This window comes from Panthera onca, chromosome A2, assembly GCF_046562875.1.
Source record: "Panthera onca isolate mPanOnc1 chromosome A2, mPanOnc1 haplotype 2, whole genome shotgun sequence".
Taxonomy (NCBI): domain Eukaryota; kingdom Metazoa; phylum Chordata; class Mammalia; order Carnivora; family Felidae; genus Panthera; species Panthera onca.
The window spans coordinates 121,720,110-121,735,717 of record NC_138340.1 but is presented as its reverse complement, the minus strand read 5'-3'; the positions used below and the strand labels follow the sequence as shown (position 1 = coordinate 121,735,717).

The 15,608-nt window shown below is 42.8% G+C and overlaps 1 protein-coding gene and 1 long non-coding RNA gene across 6 annotated transcripts in view; both read left to right on the top strand.

The window, feature by feature from the left end:
* Positions 1–4,341: 4,341 nt before the first annotated feature.
* LOC132679349 (uncharacterized) lies at positions 4,342–9,898 on the top strand. Its single transcript, XR_009610106.2, has 3 exons — positions 4,342–5,428; positions 6,548–6,614; positions 8,418–9,898. It is a non-coding gene; the product is annotated as an uncharacterized LOC132679349 (long non-coding RNA).
* A 432-nt stretch (positions 9,899–10,330) lies between these two features.
* Positions 10,331–15,608, top strand: part of NOD1 (nucleotide binding oligomerization domain containing 1) — a 77,102-nt gene continuing 71,824 nt past the window's right edge. For 4 of the 5 annotated variants that reach the window (XR_013553162.2, XM_078440914.2, XM_078440924.2 and 1 more), the window contains exon 1: positions 10,331–10,666. The gene's annotated coding sequence lies outside the window, so the exon portion shown is untranslated. The remainder of the gene's footprint in view (positions 10,667–15,608) is intronic. The other variant, XM_078440904.2, reaches the window with a different exon arrangement.

Below are 15,608 nucleotides of genomic sequence, written 5' to 3'. Positions count from 1 at the left end.
ATCAGTTCTTTATATATTTTGGATACTAACACATTATTGGATATGTCTTTCTTCACCCATTCATTAGGTTGCCTTTTAGTTTTGTTGATTGTTTCCTTCAATGTACAGAAACTTTTTATTTTGATGTAGTCCCAATAGTTTATTTTTGCTTTTATTTCCCTTGCCTCAGGAGACATATCTAAAAAAATGTTGTTATGGCTGACGTCAGAGAGATTACTATCTGTGCTCTCTTCTAGGACTTTTATGGCTTCAGGTCTCACATTCAGGTCTTTAATCCATTTGACTTTATTTTTGTGTATGATGAAAGAATCACCCAGTTTCATTCTTTTACATGTAGCTGTCCAGTTTTCCCAATACCATTTGTTGAAGTGTCATCTTCACTTTCTTTCACTGATGTCTTATAGTTTTCAGAGTGTAGTTCTTTCACCTCTTTGGTTAGGTTTATTCTTCTTGTCATTTTGGTGCATTTGTAATTGGGAATACTTTCTTAATTTCACTTCTGCTGCTTCATTATCAGGGTATAGAAATGCAGCCAATGTCTGCATATATTTTGTGTCCCGCAACTTTGCTGAATCCATTTATTAATTTGAGTAGTTTTTTAGTGGAGTCTTTGGGGTTTTCTGTATATATGGTATCATGTCATTTGTAGATAGTGAAAGTTTTACTTCTTCCTCATGAATTTGGATGCCTTTTTCTTTTTCTTGTCTGATTGCTGTGGCTTCGATTTCCATTTCTAAGCTTAATAAAAGTGGTGAGACTGGACATCCTTGTCTTGTTCCTGATGTTAGAGAAAAATTCTCAGTTTTTCACCTTTGAATGTGATGTTAGCAGTGGGATTTTCATATATGGCCTTTATTAGGTTGAGATACATTCCTTCTAACCCTACTTTGTTGAGAGTTTTCATCACGAATGGATGTTTTACTGTGCCAAATGCTTTTTCTGCATCTACTGAGATGATCATAATTTTTTTATCCTTTCTCTTGTTAATGTGATGTATCACATCTATTAATTTGTGAATATCAAACTATCCCTACATCCCTGGAAGAAATCCTACTTGAACATGGCAAATGATTTTTTAAATGTATTTTTGGATTCCATTTGCTAATATTTTGTTGAGGATTTTTGCACCTGTGTTCATTAGAGGTATTGGTCTGTAGTTTTGTTTTTTTGCAATATCTTTATGTGGTTTTGTGATTGGGGGTAATGCTGACCTTATAAAATGAATATGGGAGCTTTCCTTCCTCCTCTATGTTTTGGAACAGTTTGAGAATAATTGGTATTAACTCTTCTTCAAATATTTGGTAGAATTCAACTGAGAAGCCACCTGGTCCTGGACTTTTGTGTTTTGGGAGTTTTTTTATTACTGACTCAATTTCAATACTAATAATTGATCTGTTCAAATCTTCTATTTCCTCCTGAATCAGTTTTGGGAGGTTATATGTTTCTAGGAATTTATCCATTTCTTCTAGGTTGTCCAATTTATTGACATATAATTTTTTATAATATTCTCTTATAATCCTTTGTAAGAGAATATTATAAATAATAAATGTAATTCTGTGGTGTTGGTTGTTATTTCTCCTCCTTTATTTGTGATTTTATTTATTTGAGTCCTCTTTCTTCTTTTTGATGAGTCTGGCTAAAGGTTTATCAATTTTGTTGATCTTTTAAAGAACCAGTTCCTGGGATGCCTAGCTGGCTCAGTCAGTAGAGCATGTGACTCTTGATCTCAAGGTCATGTGTTCAAACCCCACATTGGGCCTAGAGCTTACTTAAAAACGAACAAACAAAGAACCAGCTCCTGGTTTCATTTGTCTGTTCTATTTTTTTAATCTTTATTTCATTTATTTCTACTCTCATCTTTATTATGTCCTTCATTTTAATGGCCTTGGACTTTATTTATTCTTATTCTTCTAGCTCCTTTAGGTATATGGTTAGGTTGTTTATTTGAGATTTTCCTTGCTTTTTGAGGTACACCTGTATTGCTATAATCTTCCCTCTTAGCTTTTGCTGCATCTCAAAGATTTTGGACAATTGTGGTTTTACTTTCATTTGTCTCATGACTTGATTTCCTCTTTGATTTCTTGATTGACCCATTCACTGTTTAGTAGCATGTTATTTAGTCTTTATGTATTTGTGTTCTTTCCAGATTTTTTCTTGGATTGCTTTTTTTTTTTGAAGTAGGCTCCATGTGCACTGTGGAGCCTAACACAGAGTTCGCTCATGATCCTGAGATCAAGACCTGAGCTATGATCAAGAGTCAGATGCTTAACCAAATGAGCCACTCAGGTGCCCCTCTTATGATTGATTTCTAGTTAAATATCACTGTGGTCAGAAAAGATGCATGATATGATTTCAATCTTTTTAAATTTATTGAGATTTGTTTTGTGGCCTAAAAAGTGATCTATTCTGAAGAATGTTTCATGTGCACTTGAAAAGAATGTGTATTCTGCTGTATTGGGATGGAATGTTCTGAATGTATCTGTTAGGTCCATGTGGTCCAAAATGTCATTCAAAGTCACTGTTTCCTTGTTAATTCTCTATCTGGATGACCTATCTCTTGCTGTAAGTGGGGTGTTAAAGTCCCTGACTATTATTGGATTACTGTCAATTTCTTCCTTTATGTCTGCTTCCTTTATGTCTGCTAATAGTTGCTTTATGTATTTAGGTGCTTTCATATTGAGTGCATAAATATTTACAATTGTTATATTCTTTTGTTGGATTGTTCCCTTCATCACTCCTTCTCTGTCTCTTGTTACAGTTTTTGTTTTGTCCAATGTAAGCATTACTAACCCAGCTTTCTTTTCACTTCCGTCTGCATGGTAAATATTTTGCCATTCCTTCACTTTCTTTTTTTTCTAAATGTTTATTTATTTATTTTGGGTAGAGAGGGAGAGGGGGAGGGAGAGAGAGAGAGATTGAGAGAGAGAAGGGAGGGGCAGAGAGAGAGGGAGAGAGAATCCCAAGCAGGCTCTGCCAGTGCAGAGCTTGACATGGGGCTCAAACCCACCAATTGTGAGATGATGACCCAAGCCGAAGTTGGATGCTTAACTGACTGAGCCACCCAGGCACCTCTCCATCCCCTCACTTTCAATCTGCATGTCTTTTTAGGTGTGAAGCAAGTCTCTTATAGGCAAGATATAGATAAGCCTTGCTTTTTTATCCATTCTATCACCCTATGTCTTTTGATTGGAGCATTTAGTCCATTTATATTCAAAGTAGTTATTAATAGATATGTACTTGTTGCCATTTTGTTACTTGTCTTGTGGTCATTTTTGCAGTTCTTCTCTGTTCCTTTCTTCTCTTGCTCTCTTCACTTGTGGTTTGATGGCTTTCTTGAGTGATGTGCTTGGATTTCTTTCTCTTTATTTCTTTGATTTGTGGTTATCATTAGGGTCATATATAACATCTTATGTATATAGCAGTCTATATTAAGTTGATGGTCACTTAAATTTGAACATATTCTAAAAGCACTGTATTTTTACTCCCCTCACCCATTTTATGTGTATGATACCACACTTTACATCCTTTTGTTTTGTGAATCCCTTGACTAATTTTTATAGATATAATTGATTTTACTGCTTTTGTCCTTTTACCTCTGTAGTGGTTTTATATGTGATTGATCTACTACTTTTATTATGTATGTAGTTTCCTGTGAAATGTTTTCCTTTCATAATTTTCTTATTCCTCATTATGGCCTTTTCTTTCCACTCAAAGAATCCATTTAGGGGTGCCCGGTGGCATGCAACTCTTGATCTCAGGGTAGTGAGTTAGAGCCCCATGTTGAGTATAGTGATTACTTAAGGAATTTTTTAAAAAACATTCCATTTAGGGATGCCTGGGTGGCTCAGGCGGTTAAGCATCTACTCTTGGTTTTGGCTTAGATCATGATGTCATGGTTTGTGAGTTCGAGCCCCACGTTAGGCTCTGTGGTCTCTCTCCCTCTCTCTCTCTCTGCCCCTCCCCTGCTTTCACTCTCTCTCTCAAAATAAATAAAATAATTCTGTTTAATGTTTCTTATAAGATTGGTTTAGTGGTGATGAATTCCTTTAACTTTTCTTTGTCTGGGAAACTCTTTATCTCTCCTTCTATTCTTTTTTCAACTTTTTTTTTTTTTTTTTTAAATTTATTTTTGGGACAGAGAGAGACAGAGCATGAATGGGGGAGGGGCAGAGAGAGAGGGAGACACAGAATCAGAAACAGGCTCCAGGCTCCGAGCCATCAGCCCAGAGCCTGACGCGGGGCTCGAACTCACGGACCGCGAGATCGTGACCTGGCTGAAGTCGGACGCTTAACCGACTGCGCCACCCAGGCGCCCCTCTCCTTCTATTCTGAATGATAAGCTTGCTATCAATGCTAGGCACTTTGAATATGTCATGCCACTCCCTTCTGTCCTGCAAAATTTCTGCTGAAAAATCGGCTGATAGCCTTATGGGGGTTCCTCTTATATGTAACTGTTTTCTTTTTTCTTCCTGCTTTAAAATTTTTCTCCTAATCACTGCTTTTTGCCATTTTCATTATTTCCTGTCTTGGTGTGGACCTCCTTGGGTTGATTTTGTTGGGAAATTTTTAGCTATTATTTCTTAAAAATAAAATTTCTGCCCCCTTTTCTCTATCTTCTCCTTCTGGGACCCCTATAGTGTGAATGTTATTACACTTGATGGTGTCTCTGAATCCCCCTAACCTATTGTTATTTTTTTATTATTCTTTTTTGTTTTTGCTGTACAGCTTGATTGTTTTCCATTACTCTGTCCTCCAGGTTGCTGATCCATTCTTCTGCTTTTTCTACTCTACTATTGTTTCCATCTTGTATATTTTTAATTTCAGTTATTGAGTTCTTCATCTCCAGTTGGTTCTTTTTTATATTTTTATCTCTTTGTAAAGGGTCTCACTGAGGTCCTCCACTCTTTTCTCAAGTCCAATAAGTATCTTTTTTAAAAAATATATTTATTTATTTTTGAGAGACAGAGTGAGACAGAGTGTGTGTGGGGGGGAGGGGCAGAGAGAGGGAGACAAAATCTGAAGCAGGCTCCAGGCTCTGAGCTGTCAGCAAAGAGCCCAACGTGGGGCTCGAACCCATGAACCATGAGATCATGACCTGAAACAAAGTCAGATGCTTAACCAACTGATCCACCCAGGCTCCTCAAGTCTAGTATCTTTATGACCATTACTTTGAATCCTTAATCAGGCATACTGCTTATCTCCATTTCATTTAGCTTTTTTGCTGTGGTTTTGTCCTTTTCTTTCCTTTGGGACATATTCCTCTGTCTCTTCATTTTGTCTAACTCTCATGTTTGTTTTTATGTATTAGGAAAGTCAGTTACATCTCCTGAACTTGAAAGGAGTGACCTTATGAAGAAGAGTTCCTGTAGTACCCTATAGCACAATGTCCCCTCCTCACCAGAACCAAGCACTTCAGGGTGTCTCCTGTGTGAGTTTTGTGTGCTCTACCATTGTGGCAGATCCTTGTTTGCCTACAGTCCAGTTGTCACCTTGTCTGTTGTGGGCCAGGTTTGATCACTGTGCTGTTAAGGGGTCAGTCTGAGACTGTCATGGGCTTGTAGTGGGGTGGTGGCAGCAATCAGACCAGATGCCTGTCCTCAGCCCATTTTCTGGGGCTGCAGTAGCACCAAACTGCAAGGTGCATTTTCTTGCCTCATCCCACGAGAGGCTTTTGTTGGTGGGTTGGCCAGACATCAAGCCAGATGCCTGCAGGGGCTGCAGATGCACTGATCAGCGGGGCACTCTCTCTACACTGCCAGTTATAATGTTGGGCTTCTGGGATTGTGAGTATCCTGGTGTGTGTTGTTATCTTCCCTTCTCTCTGGGCAGGAGTCACTTTGGAGTGACGATGGTCTTGCAGGGGCTGCTTTCAGGATGAGATGTAGCAGGAGCTTCTTTGGAGAGACTCCTACCTAATGGGGCAGGTTGGATGGGGCAGATCTGCAGGAGAATGTAGGGGTGGGTCATGTGGTATGAACAAGGTAGATGGAGAGTGTTGGTGCTATTTCCTGCTGATGTCTGGCTATCTAGACTGAAGGGAAGGTGGAGAGAAATGGTTCCTGCCAGCTCTTTGGTTCTTAGAGAAGTCTAAAGATCCCTGCCCCTCCAGCACACCTTCTAGGATGAGTAAATCAACCTCCTTTGGGCACACCCCAGGTGCTTTTCAAATTGCTGTCTCTATGCTGTGTCTCATTGGGGCTTCTTGTTATGCTGTCTCTTTAAGAGTGAGTACTGTTTCCTATCACCCTCCAGCCTGTTGATTTTTAAAGTACTTGGAGTTAAGCCCCTCTGGTTATAAAGACTCATGAAGTTAAGCACCGCTGGTTTTCAAAGCCAAATGTTATGGGGACTCATCGTCTAAGTGCAGGTCCCCCATATCTAGAGTACCTAAGGTAGGGTCTGCTTCTTTCCGTTCTCCATGCTTGTGGTATCCCTCCTATTTATGGTTAGTTTCCTTGGGACTTTGGTTCTCAAGCCTGTCTCTGCTCCTCCTATCTTTTTTGATGTATCATCTCTACAATTAACTGTGGAATGTCTGTTCTCTCAGTCTTCAGGTCATTTTCTGGATTGGATGCACTGACGTGGCTGTTTTCTAGGTGTGCCCATGGGACAAGGTAAGCTTAGGATCTCACTGAGTCCACTATTTTCCAAGAACTTGAGTATCTTTTTTCAGCTTTGGGGGGGTTTATTCCTGGGAGTGGAATTGCTGGATCATATGGTAATTCTGTTTAACCTTTTGAGGAACCATCAAACTATTTCCCACATTGGCTGAACCGTTTTACATTCTTACCTGCGACATATACAATTGATTTTTTTAAAAAATGACATACTTAAGTGTAAATCTTACAAAGCATATGTAAGCCTCATATGCTGAAGATGAAAAAACACTGATGAAAGAAATCAAAGATCTAAATAAATGGAGCGACATACCATGTTCATGGATTGGAAGGCTCAACACAGTAAAGATGTCAGTTCTCTCTGGTACAGGTTTAAAACAATTCCCATAAAAGTCCCAGCCAGATTATTTTCCAAAATTTATTATGACGCACCTGGGTGGCTCAGTCAGTTAAGTGTCTGACTCTGGATTTTGTCTCAGGTCATGATCTCATGGTCATGCGATCCAGACCTGTGTTGGGCTCTGTGATGGGCATGGAGTCTGCTTGAGATTCTCTCTCCCTCTGCCCCTCCCCCTGTCTAAAATAAAAAAATTAAAAATTAAACAAAAAAAATTATGTAGAAAGTCAAAGGAACTAGAGTAGGTAAAGCAATTTTGAAAAAGAAGAATAAAATGAGAAGAATCATTTCAAGACTATATGGTACTGGCAAAGGGATAAACACATAGATCAATGGAACAGAACCCAGAACCAGACCCACACAAAGGTGCAAAGGTGATTTAATGGTGATTTAATGCAACATGAGGCATCTTTGTAATGATGGAAATGTTTTGTATCTTGACCGTATCAGTGCCAATGCCCTGGTTGTGATCTTGCACTGTAATTCTGGAATATACTACCATTGGGAGAAATTGGGTTAAGGGTAAATGGATCTCTCTGCATTATTTCTTCCAGCTGCACGTGAATTTGTAATTATCTCAAAATAAAGATTTTAATGAAAAACAAAACAAAAAATAACTATGTATTTTTTAAAGTGATGGCATTTGGGGCACCTGGGTGGCCCAGTCAGTTAAGCACCCAACTTCTGATTTCCACCCAGGTCATGACCTCACAGTTGTGGGCTGGAGAGCCACATCGGGCTCTGTGCTGGGCATGGAGCCTGTTTGGGATTCTTTCTCTTCCTCTGCCCAACCCACCACTAAGGAAGGAAGGAAGGAAGGAAGGAAGGAAGGAAGGAAAGAGGGAGAGAGAGAAAGAAAACAAAGAAAGAGAGAAAGAGAGGGAGAGAGAGAGAGAAGGAGAGAGAGAAAGAAGAGAGAGAGAAAGAGAGAGAGGGAGGGAGGGAGCGAGAGGGAGGAAGGGAGGAAGGAAAGAAAAGAAAGAACAAGTGATGGAATTAGCAAAGAACAGGAGACTATTGGAAAACTAGAGGGGCACCTGGACGGCTCAGTCTGTTGAGCGTCTGACTTCTGCTCAGGTCATGATCTCACAGTTCATAGGTTCAAGCCCTGTAATTGGGCTCTGTGCAGACATCTTGGAGCCTGGAGCCTGCTTCAGATTCTGTGTCTCCTTCTCTCTCTGCCCCCTGCTCGGGCTCTGTCTCTCTCTGTCTCTCAAAAAAATAACCATTAAAAAGGTTTAAAAAATGACCAAGAGTACTAGAAATAGAACCATGATGTTGAGAAAGTAAATATATTGTTAACAGTAAGAACTTAAGTGATGGTATATTGGTCTTCTATTGCTGCTGTAACAAGTTACCATAGATTTAGTGGCTTAAAACAACACAAATTCATTATTTTACAGTTCTGGAGGTCAGAAGTCTGAAATGAGTCTCATTGTGCCAAAATCAAAGTGTCAGCAAGACTGTTCCTTTCGAGGCTCAATGGAAGAATCTATTTTGTTGCCTTTACAGCTTCTAGAAACCACCTTGGTCCTTGGCTCAGAACCCTATTCCTCCATCTTCAAAGCCAGCAACATCAGGCCACATCCTTCTCTGGTTACCATCTCTCTGATTCTCCTTTTTCCGTCTCCCACTTCATTTTTATGGACCCCTATGACTACATAAGACTCACCTGGATAATCCACCATAATTTTCCCAGCTCAACGTTAGCTGATTAGCACCCTAAATTCCATCTGCTACCTTAATTCTGCTTTTCATATTCAGAGTTTCCACGTGTAGGACGTGAACATTATGGGGGCGGTGGGGGTGGGTGGGAGGGATGTGCACCATTCTGCCTACCACAGATGGGTTAAAGAGCAGATGGGCTCCCAGCTCTTGCGAGGTCTGCACACCTCTACAAAATATCTGCAAAATAATTGGGGAATGGTAAGACGGAAATGAAGTTACTCAGAATGCAGCCACAGAAGCAGTATATGGGAAATACGAGAGTTTAAAAGTCATGGAAGATACATATCAGAATCGGAGAAGAACAGAGAATTTTTAAAAATTTTCTACCAGAGGTTACAACAAGGGTAAACTGAAAGGATTAGTATGTTGTCTTCATGTTGGTCCTTACAAGTTGTACTTTGTATCCCATCAATTTTATTTTTGCAAAGTTTTACTTTTTTTTTTTTTAATTTTTTTTAACGTTTATTTATTTTTGAGACAGAGAGAGACAGAGCATGAACAGGGGAGGGGCAGAGAGAGAGGGAGACACAGAATCTGAAACAGGGCTCCCGGCTCTGAGCTCTCAGCACAGAGCCAGTCTGGGGGCCCAGCTCACCGACTGGGAAATCACGATCTCAGCCCATGTTGGAGGCCCCACCGACTGAGTCACCCAGGCGACCCTGCGAAGTTTTACTTTTGAGTTATGAACATACTTCTCTCAGAAGGCAGCCCTTTGATAGGAACTTAAATATTCATGCATATTAGTGGTCACGTGGCCGAATGTATTTTAATGTGAATGACCACTTTTTATAGGTATGCTTTATGTAGACGTTCTCCATTTAAAACGTTTAAAAATATTTTATTGGAAACTTATTAGTGTGTTTAAAAACTACTTTATGAGTCATCACTGATTAATGTATACAGTATAAAATGTACACCGTCAAGAAAAGATTTAAGAACGGAAAGAAAGACTTAGATTTTAAAAAGTATAAATCTAGAGGCGCTTGGGTGGCTCGTTTGAGGGCCAGGCCTCGCTGAGGTCATGATCTCACTCCCGAGTTCCAGCCCGCATGGGGCTCATTGCTGTCAGCACGTTGCCTGCTTCGGATCCTCTGTTCCCCTCTCTCTGCCCCTACTCAGTTCATGCTCTGTCTCGCTCAGAAATAAAGAAAACATTAAATACGTAAATAAATAAACAAAAAATTTTTAAAGTATAAATCTACGTATATGCTCTGTCGTAAAAAGTTTGATTCTTCCAAGCTAGTTTTCATCCAGGCGCACGTGTCCATTTTAACGAGAGTTTCACCGTCTTGCCCAGGATTTGCCTCTGGTTGCAGGATCTGGGTTGATACTATTAAGGGGAGGGTCTGGACTCGCGGCCACCGTGGCGCAAAGAGTTCCCAAGAGTGTCACCCCCGGGCCAACTCTCCCGCCTGCCCACTCGGCCCTGCCCGCGGCTGGCAGCTCTCGGCCGGCGCGGAGCGCGCCTTGGGGCTGCCCGCGGCCACTTTTCTGTGCGCCGCGTCTCCAGACTTCCCGCAAGCCGGCGGCCCCAGCGCCGACCCCGCCCCGTCCGGCCGGCACCGCCTCCGCCCCTCTGCTCTGCCAGGCGAGGCAGGCAGGCGCGGCCGCAAGTGCCCTCCCGTCCAGTTCCCGTTCCGGGCCGGGGCGCAAGGCTGCACCCGCCCAGCGCTTCCCGCAGCTGCTGGTGCTGTGAGCTCCCCGGCGCTCCCGGGTCTCCGCGCCTCCGGTCCCCGGGCTCGCCGCTCCCGGGTCTCCGCGCTCCCCCAGCTCGCGGCTTCCCGGTCTCCGCGCTCCTCCGGCTCGCCGCTCCCGGGTTTCCGCGCTCTCCTGGCTGGTGGCTCCCCGGCCTCGGCGCTCCCCTGCGCACCTGGCTCTCGCCCCGGTTCCCAGCTGTTGTGAAGTCTCTACACGTGAAACCCAAGTAAGTTCCCGCGGCTGGGGGTGCTTCGCTCAGGGAAGTTTCCTGGGGATCTTGCGCGCCTTGAGCGAGGAGGCTCAGAGAGAAGGGGTACTGTTTGTGGGCAGTATGCAAAGCTCCCCTGGAAGTGTTGGAGAAATAAATGAAGTACCGCGCCAAAGATGGCTCACCGGGACTAAACTGAGCTCTGGTCTCTAGCTTAGAGACCCCTCTTCTGGGTTCTTCTTGCCGCAGGCGCGAAAACCTGCCAGGAATACAGAAGCTGACAACTATAAATTACCCTTCCCACTTGCACTGGGGGCTCAGCTGTTTGGAGAAAGGATCTCCTCTGAGCCCGCCGGTGTTAAATAAATCTCTGATCCACCAAGATCTCCAAGTGCCGCTTGGTTTTTCTGCCAGTGTTGCAACCTGGTTCTGTAACATATTTGGTTCCCTGACTGGGAAACCCAACTGCTCTGGCCCGTTGTTGCCACTGGTTTGGGAAAACGGCTAGGCGGTGATGGAACGAGGGATCGCAAAGGAGAATGGGCGTCCTGCCTGGATTTCGGCAGTCTCCTGTTTGGTCGCCTCCCACCGGCCTGCTCCCTCATTCTTGTGGGACTCAAAGAGACCTGGTGGGTGAGGACCTGAACAGGATGTTGGAACCGGTAAGGCCAGGGCCCCAAAGTAGTCAGGCCCACCCAAAAGGATGGAAGGGGGACCTGATCACTCCCCAGAGACCTTAGTGGTCTCACAGGTAGAAAAATTTGTGGGAGGGAATGTAATAGCCTCTGGTGTGTATGTGTGTGTGAATGTGTGGCTCGGCCAGACTTGCCAGTTGAGTTTGAGTTTGTAGCTCCACTGACGGGCACCCTTAAGGTCCCCAAAAGTCTATGGAGTCTGAGTGGGCTCACCTGTGTGGCGGTGAAAGGCATACGGTCCAGGGTGGCATTGGATTAGACTCCGATCGCAAGTCACAAAGCTGAGTCCACTTCGGCCAAGCCTCACCTAAAGTTTCCCTCCTGAACGTGACCAGTGGAGTATCTGATTGGTCCTCTCATTTGACGGGATACCCTCCCTTTGTCTGTCTCCTCCACACTGAACACAAGAAAGGAATTAATAATGGGATCCAAACAGAATAAGCCTATGATTTTAGAGGTCATGCTGAAAACATTGTTAAAAGGGATTTTCAGGCAATTATGGGGTGAAAATGACACCCAGGAAGTTAAGGACCTTTTGTGAACTAGAATGGCCCGTGTTCAATGTAGGATGGCCCCCGGAAGGGACATTAGATGCTCCAGTGGCGTAGTGGGTTTGGCTGATGGTCACTGGGAACCCAGGTCACCCTGATCAATTTCCATACATTGACTTCTGGCTTGAAATTGCCCAATCCTCCGCCTTGGGTGCGATTCATCCATAGCAAGCAGAGTCAGGCAAAGGTTTTAGCTGCCTTATCAAGAGACTCACCCAGGAAACCAAAGAAGCAACCTACTGTTCCCCTAGTGTTTTCAGGAGACCTGGAGGAAGATCCCGTCTTTCCACCACCTTATGACTCACCGGGCTCCCTCCCCGCTGACCCTAAGCTTGAAACTCCTCCTCTGTCTGTCTCTCCTCCACCGGACGGACAGACGTGCCGCCCATCTCTCCTCTACTCCCAGACCCGGAGAACCCTCCCCAACCAGGGCCAGCAGCCAGACTGTGTCCCAGACCCAGACCTGACACTCTCCAAATGCCTGTAAGGGAGACAAGAGAGCCTGAAAGACAGAATGAGGATGGAACAGTCCAGCCAGCCGTTCCATGATGTATTATCAACCTTCCTCTACAACCAACCTCCTCAATGGGAAACACAACACTCCATCATACTCTGAGAAGCCACAAGCAACAGTCGACTTGATGGAGTCCCTCTTCCAGACCCACCGACCGACTTGGGAAGATTGTCAACAGTTACTCCATACTCTGTTTAATACAGAAAAAAGAAGAAGAATAGAAACACGACAGTATCTAAAAAAATCACACACCTCCAGGGATCAATGACCCTGCTGTCTGGGCTCAAGCTGCTGTGCCTGAAGAACGCCCAACATGAGATTTCACGACAGAAGAAGGACAAGGCCATATCTGGTGATATCAGGAAACCCTCCTTTGGGGAATCCGAGCTGGAACGAAAAAGCCCATGGACATGACTAAAATATCGTCAGTCACACAGCAGCCTGGGGAGTCTCCCAGAGACTACTGCAAAAAACTATGTAGGCATACCATGCATACATCCCGTTTGACCATGGGGCACCAGAAAGTCAACAAATGGTAAATACCTCCTCTGTGGCACAGGCTGCCCCAGATATCAGAAGAAAACTCCAGAAGTTAGAGGGCTTTGCTGGGATGAATATCACTCAGCTGATAGAGGTCGCCAATAAAGTTTTCGTAAACAGAGAAGTCACAGCCGAAAGAGAAGCAGAGAGACTAAAAGAGAAGGCCACTCTTCTCACAGCAACACTAAAAGAAACAGACACTGCAAAGATGGGAAGACCCCAACCACCAAAAGAGGGGAAGCCCAGAGCCCCCTTAGCAAAGGACCAATGTGTATACTGCAAAGAGAAGGGACAGTGGAAGAATGAATGTCCAAATTGGAAGGGGCCCTCAAAACCCAGCCAATATCGGGAAGAACCTCGAGGAGAGAACCTCGTTAGTCTGGCCAGGATAGAATCGGACTGAGGGGGACCGGGCTTTTTCTCTCTGGGCTGCATGAGCCCACAGTCAAAATGAAAGTAGGGGGCTGACAACTAAGAAGTTAAAGAGGAAATTAAAAAGTACATGGAAGCCAATGAAAATGATAACACCACAACCCCAAACCTCTGGGATGCAGCAAAGGCGGTCATAAAAGGAAAATATATAGCAATCCAGGTCTTCTAAAGAAGGAAGAAAGATCTTAGATACACAACCTAACCTTACACCTTAAAGAGCTGGGAAAAGAACAGCAAATAAAACCCCAAACCAGCAGAAGACAGGAAATAATAAAGATTAGAGCAGAAATTAATGCTATCAAAACCAAAACCAAAACCAAAACAAAACAGATCAATGAAACCAGAAGCTGGTTCTTTGAAAGAATTAACAAAATTGATAAACCACGAGCCAGTTTGATCATAAAGAAAAAGGAAAGGACCCAAATAAGTAAAGTCAAGAATGAAAGAGGAGAGATCACAACCAACACAGCAGAAATAAAAACAATAAGAGAATATTATGAGCAATTACATGCCAATAAAATGGGCAATCTGGAAGAAATGGACAAATTCCTAGAAACGTATACACTAGCAAAACTGAAATAGGAAGAAATAGACCCATAACCAGTAAACAAATAGAATTAGTAATCAAAAATCTCCCAAAAAAACAAGAGTCCAGGGCTAGATGGCTTTCCAGGGGAATTCTACCAAACATTTAGTTAACACCTATTTTCTTGAAGCTGTTCCAAAAAATAGAAATGGAAGGAAAACTTCCAAACTCTTTCTATGAGGCCAGCATTACCTTGATTCCAAAACCAGAGACCCCACTAAAAAAGGAGAACTATAGACCGATTTCCCTGATGAACATGGATGCAAAAATCCTCAACAAGATATTAGCCAACCAGATCCAACAATACATTAAAACAATTATTCACCATGACCAAGTGGGATTTATACCTGGGACTCAGGGCTGGTTCAATATTCTCAAAACAATTAACATGATTCATCATGTCAATAAAAGAAAGGACAAAAACTGTATGATCCTCTCAATAGATGCAGAGAAAGCATTTGACAAAATACAGCATCCTTTCTTGATAAAAACCCTCAAGAAAGTAGGGATAGAAGGATCATACCTCGAGATCATAAAAGCCACATATGAACGACCCAATGCTAATATCATGCTCAATGGGGAAAATCAGATCTTTCCCCCTAAGGTCAGGAACAAGACAGGGATGTACACTCTCACCACTGTTATTCAACATAGTATTGGAAGTCTTAGCCTCTGCAGTCAGACAACACAAAGAAATAAAAGTCATCCAGACCACCCAGGAGGAGACTCTATATGGAAAACCCAAAAGATCCTGCCAAAAACTGCTAGAACCGATTTATGAATTCAGCAAAGTTGCAGTATATAAAATCAACGCACAGAAATCGGTTGCATTCCTATTCACCAACAATGAAGCAACAGAAAGAGAAATCAGGGAATCAGTCCCATTTACAATTGCACCAAAAACCATAAAATACCTAGGAATAAATCTAACCAAAGAGGTGAAAAATGTATACACTGAAAACCATAGAAAGCTTATGAAAGAAATTGAAGAAGACACAAAAAAATGGAAAAAAGATTCCATGCTCCTAGATAGGAAGAACAAATGTTGTTAAAATGTCGATCCTACCCAAAGCAATCTACATATTCAGTGCAATCTCTATCAGACTAACACCAGCATTCTTCACAGAGCTAGAACAAACAATCCTAAAATTTGTATGGAACCAGAAAAGACCCCGAATAGCCAAAGCAATCTTGAAAAAGAAAACCAAAGCAGGAGGCATCACAATCCCAGACTTCAAGCTGTACCACAAAGCTGTAATCCTCAAGACAGTATGGTACTGGCACAAAAACAGACACTCAGACCAGTGGAACAGAATAGAGAACCCAGAAATGGACCCACAAACATATGGCCAACTAATCTCTGACAATGCAGAAAAGAATATCCAATGGAATAAAGACGGTCTCTTCAGCAAGTGGTGCTGGGAAAACTGGACAACGACATGCAGAAGAATGAACCTGGACCCCTTTCTTACCCCATACACAAAAATAAACTCAAAATGGATGAAAGACCTAAATGTAAGACAGGAAGCCATCAAAATCCTCGAGGAGAAAGCAGGCAAAAACCTCTTTGATCTTGGCCACAGCAACTTCTTACTCAACACGTCTCTGGAGGCAAGGGAAACAAAAGCAAAAATGAACTATT